The sequence below is a fragment of the Neofelis nebulosa genome, chromosome 1 (genome assembly GCF_028018385.1).
Source record: "Neofelis nebulosa isolate mNeoNeb1 chromosome 1, mNeoNeb1.pri, whole genome shotgun sequence".
Taxonomy (NCBI): domain Eukaryota; kingdom Metazoa; phylum Chordata; class Mammalia; order Carnivora; family Felidae; genus Neofelis; species Neofelis nebulosa.
Window position 1 is genome coordinate 228,338,657 of NC_080782.1, and position 13,524 is coordinate 228,352,180.

Genomic DNA, 13,524 nt, shown 5'->3' on the forward strand with positions numbered 1-13,524 from the left:
CACACAAGATATCACCTCGATAGCCACTATTAAAAGAAAAGAAAGTAATAAGTGTTGGCAAGGATACTGAGCAATTGGAAGCCCTTGTGTACTATTGGTGGGAATGCTAAATGGTACAACCATATGGAAAACAATATGGAGATTCCTCAAAAATTTTTAAGTAGAATTACCATATGACCCAGCTGTCTACTTCTGGGTATAAGCTCAAAAGAATTCAAAGAATTCAAAGCAGGATCTCAAAGAGGTAATTTCACACCCATCTTCACTGTGGCATTATTCACATTAACCAAGGGGTGGAAGCAATCCAAATGTCCATTGACGGATGCACTGGGTAAAGAAGATGTGGTAGATACATACACTGCAATATTATGATTCCTTAAAAAAGAAGGAAATCCTGTCCTACAACATGGATGAACCTCAAGGACATTATGCTAAGTGAAATAAGCCAGTCACAGAAAGACATACAGTATCGTTCATATGAAGTATGTGAAATAATCAAAATCATAGAAACAGAAGATGGAAAAGTGGCTGCCATGGACTGGAGGAGAGACTGAACAGGGGCATTAGTGTTTAATGGCTATGGATCATCAATTCTGCGAAACGAAAAAGTTCTAAAGATCTGTTGTACAACAATTTGAATATACTAAAGAACTGTCCACTTAAAAATAGTTAAGATGATAAAAAAAAGTTTGATCTAGTCCCTAAGTAACATGTGACTAAGCAACAATTTGAATGAATGGATTAACTTGATTAATCCTAATGTTAACCTCTGCCTGTTATCACATCTGCTCACTTTGCGATTCAACTTCAAGTTCCAGGAAGACAGTGAGGTGTAGTGGTTAAATGTCTGGGCTTTGGAGTCAGGCAGACAGACACTTGGAGACAGTCGGTTATGCCTCAGGTTCCTCAGCTGCAAAGCAGGATAATAATTCTCATCCTGAGATGTCATGAGGATGAAACAAGATGATGTGCATAAAGCCTAACCTGGTCCTGGCAGAGATTCGCACAGGAGAAAGCGGTCACTTCACCACCAAATCAAGATACTCTATGACTCCCTTGTTGCAATCCCAGAATGCTTATTTGGTGATATAATACCTTGTAACATTATTTTTCTCATTTATCCAACTAGTTTGACAGTTCTCTTAGGAACATTAAGGTTTTCATATATAAAAGCTCAAGTATTCTGCACATAGTAGGCATTCTGGGCTGCCTTTATGATGTGTACCTGCATCAGAGCGCCTGGCCAACGGGGCTAAAATACAGCTACACTCTGCTGCAAAGCCAGCACCCACAGAGCTGCATTTACCCAGACTGTGGGTGTGGCGGCGGGGGTTCTTTGGCTATGAGTTAGTGGGCATTTCATACTCACTTCTCCGGGTGCTTCTGTGGAGACTCCATGGCACCTCCCTTGTGCCTTCACCCTCTAAGTGACACAAAAAGTTGTATGATCATCATTGATCTATGTGTCTTTCCTAGTGGAACCTAGTTTCCTCAGGACCAGTGCTCTGTGTCCACATGATTAGTCCAGGCACCTGTGCTCAGGAAACTGTTTAATACTCATTATGGACTGAATGATAGCTCTGGAAGAAAAGTTCAAGAAGGAGTCAGAAAAAGCGCAGAGTGAGGACAGAATTACAGATGAAAGGTATGAAACTAGAAGTGGGAGGGGTATGTAGGCAACAATTCCTAGTTATGGCTCTGAGTAGAAACATTATAATGCTAGATCAAACATCAAGTATAGCAGATGCACAAAGTAGAATCTTAGTGTCTATGGATTACTACAGCCTTTGTCCCCAGCATGTCCTATGCTGAGTACTTTACAAAAGAAAAGGAGGCTTCTCCTCCTGTCACTGTTCCAAAGGCTGCAGGAACTCATCTTGCATCAAGTCCTTGCAATTCAGAAAAGGAGGAGATTGGTTTCACTGTGGTTTTCAGGTCTTGAACCAAAATTTATTTGGAGGTTCCACCAAATCACAACCTGTGACTGAGTCTCCCCCTTCGTAAGATTCCCATTGCATAGTTTTTTTGCTGGAAGTTCCAACAAGCCTAAAATTGCAGTTAATCAAGAAAGCAAGAGGAAAAAATTCAGCAAAGGATTTCCTATTACAAGGATAGTCAGCTTCTGAAAAATGGAGTGCCAACATTGAGCCTTCTTTCCCGGAGTGGGCATTTTCTCCTTGGAACTCACCAGATCTTAGTGTTCCTGTATAGAATGGACTAACTTTCTACACTAGGTTTCAGGAATAAATGGCAGGAATTATCTAAGTGACAGTCTAACTTTTAGGTGTCAAAATTTCCTGGTATGTAAATGATAATGTACAGAAAAAGGAGACGACACACACTCAAAGAATCTGTAAATCCAAGTCCTGCCAACAGCCAGGAGAGTTCCGTGAACTTAAAAAGACTCCATGCCAGAAGCATGAGCCAGCACTGCAGAGGTTATAATTTCTTTCTCTGCATCGTGTCCTCTGCATTGTCTAATGCACATACGGAAACTGAAGCAGTGCCAGAGTCATTTCTTTTCTCAATAACATTAAAAACAAAACAAACCAAAACAAAAACAGCACAAGCCACAAGGTATTAATTCTGAGGACTTGGTTTACTCGCAGTCAAGTGCACATCAAGGGCACTCTGTAGCTTTTAGCAGTCCAAATGTTTCCTAGTGTCTCACACCCACAATATTTCCAAATCGAACCCTCAGCCTGGAGCACAGGTAGAGGTAAGTGGGCCAGGTGTAGAAAGAGGACTTAAATTCGAGTTTCAGGTTCAAGTACAAATGCTGTTTTAAACGAGGTCATTGCTCAACCACAACATGATAATGCAAAAATGGCATCTGCCAGGGGAAGAAAATGCAGTGCTTTGAGAACTAGAAAAAGCCATTAAATTCAGAGCCTTGAGTTTCATTGGTATCAGGGCCTTCTGGAACACTGATTTTTCTATATAAAGGAGCAAAATGAATACTGCCTCTGCAGTTGAATGCCTTTTCCATGAAGAGGTACTGGCTGATGGGAAATCAAGGATCATGAGTATGTTGGTGGCATTTCCTAAATGTATTCCAGTGTGTATGTATTCTAGGAGTCCACAGTGACTCCAAGAAACAGACTACCCAGGGGATAGCCAGGCCTTAAGGCAAGAAGGCTGTACATTAACATTGCTCAGTGCCCATAAGGTTATCCCTTTATTAGATTAGATAATATTATGTTATATGCTACGCTGTTAAGCATACAAATACATATAAATAAACGACAAGCCACATAATTACCTGACTAGTTTTTACCACCACTCACCACTCACAGTGATTAGATTTTCTTCTGCCCATGCCAATGCAAACCAGTTGATCTGGTGCTGTCGACGGTGTAATGATTCCTTTAGTCTGAAAGCTAGCAAGCAACGAAAGGCAAGTAACAGTAATCATCAGGGCCCAGAAACGTTGTCAGAAAGAGTGGCTGGTGGGGAGAGGGGGTCCAAACCGATTTGTTGGTCCTGTATCTCTTGTTCTGGTAACAACCCTCCTCGGCCTTAGGCGGACCCAAGAAATCTCACGAGTGGCGGGTGAGACAGAGAGATGCGAGGTGACCCGGGCTGGCCAGGGCCTCCCCACCGCGGCCGGCCAGGGGGGTTCGGTAGCGCACAGAGGCGAGGCGAGCCTGGGGACCCACGGGAGGACCAGGGAGCAGCGCGGGGCCGCCGCGAGGCGCCCCCGCCGCAAGTTTCCGCGCACGTGGCCGCGGGGCGGGCCGCGCTCCCCCCGCCTCGCGGGCTCCCGGCGCGGCCAGGGCGCGCGGCGGCGGGCGGGGGCGGACCCGTGCGCAGGGCTCCTGGCCGCTTTCCAGGTCGGCGCACTAATACGGGCGATGAGGCTTCGCGGCTCCAGTCTGACTGACGCCGGCTGGGGCCGCCGCCGCCGCCGCCGCTGCAGCCGCTGTCTCGGTCCCCGCCGCCGCCGCCGCCGCCGCCGCCGGGCCCTGCAGCCGCTGGGCGCGCGCAGCCAGGCAGTGAGTGCGCGGCGCTTGGAGCAGGCGGCCGGGGACCCACGGCGGGGGGCGAGGGGGGGTCAGCCAGACCCGGGAGGGGGGGGGGATGAGTGACATCGTGGGGGACAGGTAAGAGATGCCCTCCCCGGCGCGCGCTGGGCGAGTGCGTGTGTGTGTGCGTGTGCGGCTAAGTTGTTCTTCCCCGAGGGAAGTCTTCGAGGCCCTTTGGTGGGTGGCTTGGTTCTTTGTACTCTCCATCCCTGTATTTCTTGGTGGAGCCTGTTTGGGGTGGGGTGGGGCGGAGGGGACAGCTCCAGGGAGTTGGCCTCGCGCCCTCCGCGTCGCCCCAGCCGCCGGCAGGCGACACCTGGGACCTGTGGGAGGATGCTCGTCCCACTGTGGGGGCGCTGGCCGTGCGGGGCTGTGGCCCAGGGCGTGGGTAGGGATGTGCGCTGGGTCTCCGGCCCCCCCTCGGCTGGGCACCGCGCGGGGGTCGAGCACCGAGGACTGGCGCAGTGGAGACCCAGACTTAGAGCTGGGTAACCGTTGGTTGTGACCGAAAGTGGGGGGGGGGGGGGCAGTGGAGAAATCGGGGTGGGGGTAGTAATTGCGACTCAGCTGGCCTCCCTGGCCTTCTGTCTCTTAGGCTTTTTGCTCTGCTTACCTTTGAGGCACGCGAAGAGGGAAGGGGAAAAAAAAAAAAAAGTTGGGAATGTTGTTCAAGTGTCTCCGGGCAAGCGCTTGGATTGTGTTGGGAGCTGGGATGTTTGTCTTTTCCTTCGCCTGCCATTCGGTGCCAGCTCTCCGCAGAGGGGAGGGGGGCGAGGTGGGGAACAGATACAGGAGACTAACTGACGCCAGCATTGTGATCGGAAGGAGGAGCGCGGGGAAAACATTTTTATGGATGGCTAATCGCTGACAAGCCTTCCCGTTACTATTCCTTCCTCCTCCCACCCTTGACAGTGGAAATTTCAAATGATAATTTAGAAATACTCCGTTGACTTGTTTCTGGGTTGGAAGCGGTACTCTGAGAAATCGCCTGCAAATGATGTAAATCTAGTTTTGGAATAAAATTGCATGTAAATTATTTACCCAGTAATTAACAGTCGGATGCACACCCACAGGACACTGTGGATTGCTTTTAATGGATCCAATTTACAAGTGCCATTTCAGTGGTTTGCCAGATTTCTTGGATGCTCTTTTGGAAGTGTGGTTTAGCAGGAATAATAGAGGATAACTGTAAAGTCGTAAGGCATTTAATAATTCTATCTCCTTGGCCATCACTGAGCAGAGCTTTGTGGCATCCTTCAGAGTGAGAGAAATGTTCATACTACCAACATATCTTCTGGCTTAGGAGTCCTGTCGGTGTGAGGGAATGCCATGGGATGTTTATATTTTAAAAATAGTGATCTATATTTAAAAAGGAAGTAAAAGTGAAACCCAGACACATTCTCCTAACTCCATATTCAATACGTCTTTCTGTACTTGTAGGAAGCCACCAACAAGATTTTGGACTGCTTTCAAGTTTGTGGTTATCCAAGAAGGACACTGCAGATAAGAAAATGATGTAATAGTTTGTAAGTAAGGAGCGTTTTAAATATGACAAAAGTTTAAAATAATATATCAGAAAAATAACTTTTAGCTATAATAATTGCCTTCATTGATGGCAAGACAACGGTCTTTAGCAGACAGCCTTCAGCCTTTTAATCTATTCTGACCCAACCAACTCCCATTTTTATGCTTGACTGGCTATCTTTGTCAGAGTTGTTTTATGCTTCAGCTCTGTGGTTTTAAGCTAGGTTTAAGAGAATGCCAACATATTCTTGATCTGAGCAAACTCATTTTTCTCAGTGCAGTGTTTACTAAAGATCAAAGGTATAAACAAATTTTAGGTGAAACCCCTAAGTGCTTTATAATCCTGGCATCTCTGTCCTGAGCATCTTAAAGTCAGCATGAGCTGTTTGACTTTTCTCCTTGTAAAATATTTTTCTTTTACTTCTATGTCTTCAGTTAATGGCTAATCAGGGAATGTTCACAGATGTCAGTTACTGCATCCCTGATTGCCCAAGATATGGAATGAGAAAGAAGAGTTTTGTTGACTTTTTTCTTTATTTTTATTTTTATTTTAAAAAAAAATTTTTTTTTAACGTTTATTTTTGAGACAGAGACAGAGCATGAACGGGGGAGGGTCAGAGAGAGAGGGAGACACAGAATCTGAAACAGGCTCCAGTCTCTGAGCTGTCAGCACAGAGCCCGATGCGGGGCTCGAACTCATGGACCATGAGATCATGACCTGAGCCGAAGTCGGACACCCAACCGACTGAGCCACCCAGGCACCCCGACTTTTTTCTTTTTTAAATGAAACCTTGCCAAGGATATCTATAAGTAATAAACAACTGGCAAATTTGTTTATGTTTTCTGTCCTTGTGGTCCGTCAGAGGAGAAAAAAAATCTGTCAAGAAATAGTTTCATAAAGATTAAGTATTCAGTTTCAGTGTTACAAATAGTTTAATTGTGATTAATGAGAGTGCAATTTCCTTTGTCATATTGGAGAGCTGATGTTTCATGAGTGGTCACTGTAGCACTTAGGCAGCTAACTAGTTTATATCTTATGTTCTCTTTGCAATAAATAAAATAACAATTTCATCGTATTCTGTTTTATTATTTTGGAAATAATACCCACAGAGTGTACTCTGATTTAAGGTAAGGTAAAGGTTATGGAAAATGAAGACTTTTTTTAATTTGCAAAACATACTAATTAAATTTTAAGCCTCCAACAAGGCTTAGTGTAGATTTTGTTTACTGCTTCTAACATTCGGAGAGGAATTCAGAAACAAGGAAGTGTCCAGAGTAAAAGAAAAAATATAGCAGTACAGTTGAAAGCATGAATCTCTTCAAATAGTTGTAATTCTAGGCTGTTGGATTTATATTTCCTTGGTTACTGTTGCTAGTGAGTTGAAAAGTTATTCTAAAGCAAAAAAAAAAAAAAAAAAGCAAACAGTAAATTCATAAGTAGTTGCAACAGTTTGAGCATGCTTTATAGATTTTTTTTTTTTTTTTCTGTTAACCCAGTGAACGTCCAGGTCATGAGTTGTCACATAACAAAAAAATAAACAATTATCCCTTGGCAATAAACTAACCTTTTAAAATAAATATTCCTATAAATAGTGTCTCTTAAGAAACGTGTGCTAAATAAAGTTGTTAAGATTTCAGAGGAGCTGTTAGCATTAGAAGCCATCATACCCTTGAAAGCTGAGTATTAATCTTGCCAGTGCACTGCATGCTGAGACTTCCACCCGAACCATCCTGAAGACCGTGTAGATCTCTCCTTTGGTGGCAGCCTCAGGCTGACCCCAGACTGCTTTTTCAGGTTTATCTTCCTACTCCTTCCAGATTTTATGCTGTCATTGAAGTAATGGATTATAATTTCCCATGCATGTCGTGGCTTTCCTCTTTCCTGCATCTTTCTTTACTCATGAGAAGGCCTAGAATGCCATCCCCTGCTTCCCAGCCTGTCATCTGATCCTCAGAGCTACCTACCTCTTCTCATCTCTTGTGGCCCTGTACAGGTGCTGCCTCCACAGAACTTCCTAATGACCCTGGTCTCAGGTGTGTCCTCCTTTGAGCTCCTATGGCTCTTTGCATTTTCCACCGTTGCCACAGCGTGTCTTGTATTAAGTTACTCGTGTGCTAATTTATTTCTTTTCTTCAGTCAGTGCTTTCAAGTTCTGTGAAGGAAGGGACCATGTTTTCATCTATCTTTGTCATTCCCTTAATACAGACCACAGTGCCCAGCATAGCGGTCAGTCAATAAATATTAATTAAATGACACGTCTTTCACTGAACCCATGTTTTTTTCTGAAATAAAAATCTGTAAAGGAGTTTTCCCCCATACAATCGATCTTAGCGTTGGTTCCATCTTTCAAGAAGCCAGTGTTGAACTTGAGCTGAGGACTTTGTTAAGAGTCTGTGGAGAATTAGCCCTGAAACCCCTCCAGTCCTGTTGAGCTTCTTCTGAATATTCTGGCTGAGCATTACAGTCAGGAAAGCTTATATGATACTCCTATTGCATTAGCAATTTTCCATATCAGATTCACTAAATACACAATGGAAACCATTTAGCAAAAAACCCCCCAGATTTTAATGTGATATGGCTACTGCAGTGAAACTCTAATGTGATTCCACAGAAAATTGCTAACACGACGATATGCTGACCCCTCTCCCCACCCCCACCATAGCCACAGAAAAATTGATACTGTTTTTAGTGTATATGTTTCAAACTATGCTCAAAAAAGAAAAAAAAAGACTGCTACTGAGATGAGCTTCTGTTTTCGTCTGGTTGGATCTAAAAAGGGTCTTGTTATCAGCCTTGTCAGAGAGCTGAATCTCCCTTTTGTGCCTTGCTCCTTGTGTTACCAAACAATGCTAAATCATTTTGCAAAATGCGTCATATTCTGTTAAGTACCTCAGAATTAATAGAGATAATATAATGTAAAAATATAATTTGTGTATAAATATCATGCTTCTATAATACATTGGATTTTACAGTTTTAATTGGGAAGTCTAATCAAGTCAAAACCAATTTTCTAAGAATCAAAGAGATTCTGACAAAACTTGAAATTCAAAACTTAAAATGAAATGCAAAAACATTAAGAAGCAAATTATAAATATGTGTATGCAGCTCTGTATCATTTTAGAAGTCATAAACACTGAAAAGATTTTGGTTTTTCCCCTTCATTCTCTAACCCACATTTAATTCAAAGACAAAAATTTAACCCATGAGAGGAGTCCTACAAAGTTCTGATTTTTTCCTATAAAGGCAATTTTGATTTTCTTTCTTGGGGGGGAATACTAAATTATCAATTTTTTTCTCTCTTTTTGTGTTATGATTACCTGGTATCATTGGTGGAATTCGTATATGAATATATGAATTTCCCCTTGGGGAAATTTAATATTTGATCACTTCCTTTTCCCCTTTTGCAAATTTAATTTTGAAGGACGGTAAGTGGAAAACATGTATTCCTCAGTCATGAAATGGTTTAGTGCAAAAGTAGTGAAAAGCGGTCTTTGCTTTATAAAACATTGCAATTACCAGGGATGACCATTCGTTCCAGAATTGCAGTTGCCAGTTTTTACCGCTGGGCTAATAATCTGTAAAGTGCACAAGTGCTCTGGGGGCCACCCCGACATGTTGACACTGGAGATTGGTTCTGAAACCACCTAGGGAAGAGGCTTTGGGAGTAGTAGAAGTGTGAACACTCTGGAAGTGGCAACAGCTTAGACTGAGAGCCGATGCTGAGAGCGCTTCCCAGCTGGAGCAGGCCCAGAGCCTTCACCAAACCCTGCTTTATCCCAAGGAATATACTCTTCCACGTAGCCTAGTGTTTTTCACTTTTGATCTGTTAAATTGCTTGAAAGCTGATCAAATGTTGATTTGCTTTGGTTAGTGTGTTTGTGACTGTATGTTTCGATTTGAATTTACGAAATGCAAAAATTGTGCCGTGAGTAGTGTGGGTGGGAGATAGACCCGGAACTGTAGATTGGGACAGTTTATCGGAAGCCTTTAGGAGTTTGTCCTGAGTACTTGTGGGCTGTGGGAGGTTTAGAGCAGACTTTTTTTTTTTTTTTTTTATGGAGCGTTTGATGCATGGTGAAGTTCACCCGATGTGCTGGGAGTTGGTTTCTGAATTCTTGTATCTAAATTTAACTGACTTAGGAGCCACACATTTCAGAAAATAACTCCAAAAAGGATTTACAGATTCCATCAGAGTTTTCCATCTTGTGGTAGAATATTTGACTTCTGCTATTCATGCTTCATTATGAATCCATTAATCCATCTTGTTTTATTCTTTGCTAGGAATCACACATGAGAGAACTGGAGTTTGGCTGGAGTAGGAAGGAGGAAGAGTTAACTGAAAAGTTTGTGCATGGGCTCAGTGGTGAGGATTCGAGGCACCTTAAGCTTGGACAGGCTTATGCATGTCAAAGGCAGACATCGCTTATTTGGACTGGTGTTAGTTTAGAAGGTCTCCGTGGGCTGGCCGAGGAACATATCAGCACTCAGAACATTGTTTCTCTGGGCAAATGCATTCCAGTTTCCAAATGACTACCCCCAAACTGGCACAACTTGTTCATAAAGTGGTACTGCCGGTGATTAACGGTTATGATTAATGATATGAGTGATTATGGTTATGCTTATGATTAATGGTTATGATTGATGATGTGAGTGACTGTCAGAAGCCAGTGAATGTGGAAGGTGAGAAAATGTGTTAAAGCTAAAAAGATTTTAGTTCTCGTGTGTTTTTCTTTCACTTCTTGGTGCATTTATATCATTCTTTCCCTGTTTTCTAAGGGCAGTAGAATTTCACTTTTAGGAGCAAAAGTTAGATCAGATGTTTGTCAAAGACAAACCTGTGTGTCCCCCATGCTTCCCTTAGGGCTTATTGGTTAATTGTGTTTACATAAAACAGTCATTAGGTGTTGGCTGTGTTTGCAAACAATTGCAAGCTGGTGCCCAGGTATTATTTCAAGGGAGTGGCATTTCCTTTCTGTGGTCATTCATCTAAATTGATTGCAAACACACATTTTGATTTTGTAAAAAAAAAAATTGTATGGATTATGTTTGGTATTTTAAAATGTGATTTTTGTGGGGCTCCTGGTGGCTCAGTCGGTTAAGCATCTGACTTCCGCTCAGGTCATGATCTCATGGTTTGTGGGTTCGAGCCCCGTGTCGGGCTCTGTGCTGACCGCTCGGAACCTGCTTTGGATTCTGTGTCTCTCCTTCCCCCACTCACACCTCTCTCTCAAAAATGAATAAACATTAAAAAAAAATTTTTTTTAGTAAAATATGATTTTGTGGATATATTAATTGGTCTAGAAAGCGGGACTTATAAATTTGGGGGCTTATAAAGGTTATTCATTCAATCGTTGTTTGTTCTGTGCCTATTGTACTTACACTGCTTGTGAGGGCCCAAGCCCTAAGGACCATATAACAAAATAAAGTAACAGAAGCAAATAAAATCTTGATTTCCAGGATATCATAGCCTAATTAGAAAGAGAGTGGTGAGGAAGGCAAATATCAGAATATTTATCAAATGGTAAATTTCTTTTTTTAAAAAAAAAAAAATTTTTAATGTTTATTTATTTTTGAGACAGAGAGAGACAGAGCATGAACAGGGAAGGGTCAGAGAGAGAGGGAGACACAGAATCGGAAGCAGGCTCCAGGCTCTGAGCTGTCAGCACAGAGCCCGACGCAGGGCTCGAACTCACAGACCATGAGATCATGCCCTGAGCCAAAGTCGAAGGCTCAACTGACTGAGCCACCCAGGCACCCCGGTAAATTTCTTTATGCAAAAAAGAAGTAATCTATTTGGATTTCTCTATATTTTTTCCTGGTTAGAATTCCATTTTTACTTTGAGAATTTTGCATCACCCTTGAGAAGGATAATTAGAATGATCCCATTTAGTTTAGGATTCTAAATAAAAGTGAAATACAAGGTATAATGGGAATAGAGATTCTTGCCGTAAGTCCTTGCAAGAAGTTAAGGAAGCTGACGATGTCCCTAGGCCTGGAATTGTACTACTGTGTCTCTCAGGAGAAGAGACCTTGCTTCTCTGGTTTTCTTCCTTAGGAGGAAGCCACCCATGACCCTTTTAATAGCAGTAATAATAATCTTCTATAGCCTGCCTGGCAATAATGTTTAGATTCCTGTCTCCCCCCATAGACTATAATATCACAAAGCAAAGAGACCGTGTTTTATCTTAAAATGCCAGCACCTAGAATAGGTGTCTGGCTCATCCTTGATGCTTGATACATTTAGTTTCTTCCTTCAACCACGGTCCTTTCTCTTCCCTAAGATATGTTGGTGTTTTGTAGAATAAGGTGGAAGGAAGGATAAGGCATTTGGATTTTAATCTGTAGACAAAAGAAAACTATTACATTTTAACCTGTGGTCAAAAGAGAAATACTGAAGGGTTTGAGCAGGAGAATCACATCATCAAAGGGGCGTTTGAAAAGAGATTGAAGACAAATTGATATGGTACTTCTAAGTGGCCACATTCATACTAAGCAAAGCTGGGGAGATGGTATTTGACACACCATCTCCACTGCTTCATGCATGTTATTGGCAATTAAAAATCTGAGTTTCTCCAAACAGCAATCTATAACACGGTTATTAGTGATTCTTCTCCATCAGTTTCTAATCTCCACAGCTCAAGCAGCCCTTGGCCCGGAAACTCAACCTCCCACAGCATACACACATCAACGAAACTTTAAAAATTACCCATACACCATTTAAAAAAAAAACACTTAAAGTATTATTTATAGCCATTTAACACTTTGCAGGTATTCACGTACAGGTCAGTGTTCTTATAACAGCACTTTAAGTAGAAAGACTATTAAGTGCACAGGAAGGAGGGAATGCATTATATGCTTTTGCTTGTCAAAGGAATTTGTTATATTACATCAGCAAAGCAATGGCTCAGAATCAGAAGTTAGACTAATTATATAGGGCTTCATAATGTAGTAGTTGATGTTATCGATGAGACTGGATTTTACCTTCATTCGTGCAACGTTTATTGTGTGCCAGACCTAGTGTTAGGCAGTTCAGAGCACTCTGTAGCATGGCCTGTGGCCTTCAGAAAGAGCAGAGCTTCTCTGGGGAAAACACATAACCACGGTAAGGAAGCAAGTGTCCTCTGTGCTTTTGGGAAGGTGTATGCCAGGTGCTGTGGAAGCCCAGAAGAGCTGTGGAGAGCTCATTAACGCTGCTGCCTGGGGCCATGGGGGAGGTTTCCAGGATGTAGCTGCTCACAGGCCTCAGGGCAGAGGAGAAGCAGTGCAGGGCAAAAGGAGTGAGGATTGAGGAGTCTGGGAATGCCATTTGAGGAGAAAGATTGTGAAGAGCCTGGTTGGAAAGTGATGCTCAAATCATCAAATCTTACCCAGCATACTGCTTCCCACCCTCCACCCTCCCCCGTGTAAAATACATAAATACACACTCATAATAGAAATTTGGAGACGGGACGCCTGGCTGGTTCAGTGGGTAGCACATTTGACTCTTGATCTCGGGACTGTGAGTTCAGTCTCCAACGTTGGGTATAGAGATGACTTGAGAAAAATAGCATGGCTCAGTGAGTGAAGCGTCCAACTCTCGATTTTGGTTTAGGTTATGATCTCAAGGTTTGTGAGATCGAGCCCTGGGTGGGGCTCTGTGTTGATAACTCAGAGCCTGCTTGGGATTCTCTCTCCCTCTCTCTCTGCCATTCCCCACTTGCACAGACGTGTTTGCACAAGCACTCTCTCTCAAATAAACATTAAAATATTTTTAAAAAGGAAGAAATTTGGAGACCAACTGTTTAAAGCAGAAATAAAAGACTTTTAACTCCAACCCCTGGAAATAGTTACTGTCCTAGTCTGTTTTAGTCTCAGTGCAAGATTTGTCACTAAAAAGTGTGCGGGGATCTGCTCTGGACTTGGAAGGACAGGCCGCTAGGGGTCCAACAGGGAGGGTGCTCTTGGCGGGGGTGGTGTACAGATGAGGGGAGGCCC

The 13,524-nt window shown here is 42.9% G+C and overlaps 1 protein-coding gene across 6 annotated transcripts in view; it reads left to right on the plus strand.

Moving 5' to 3' along the window:
- Positions 1-3,790: 3,790 nt before the first annotated feature.
- SMAD9 (SMAD family member 9) overlaps positions 3,791-13,524 on the plus strand; it is an 81,397-nt gene continuing 71,663 nt past the window's right edge. For 2 of the 6 annotated variants that reach the window (XM_058687181.1, XM_058687201.1), the window contains exons 1-2: positions 3,794-3,995; positions 5,466-5,551. The gene's annotated coding sequence lies outside the window, so the exon portion shown is untranslated. Of the gene's footprint in view, positions 3,996-5,465; positions 5,552-13,524 lie in introns of all 6 variants that reach the window. The other 4 variants (XM_058687192.1, XM_058687212.1, XR_009249568.1 and 1 more) reach the window with 3 other exon arrangements.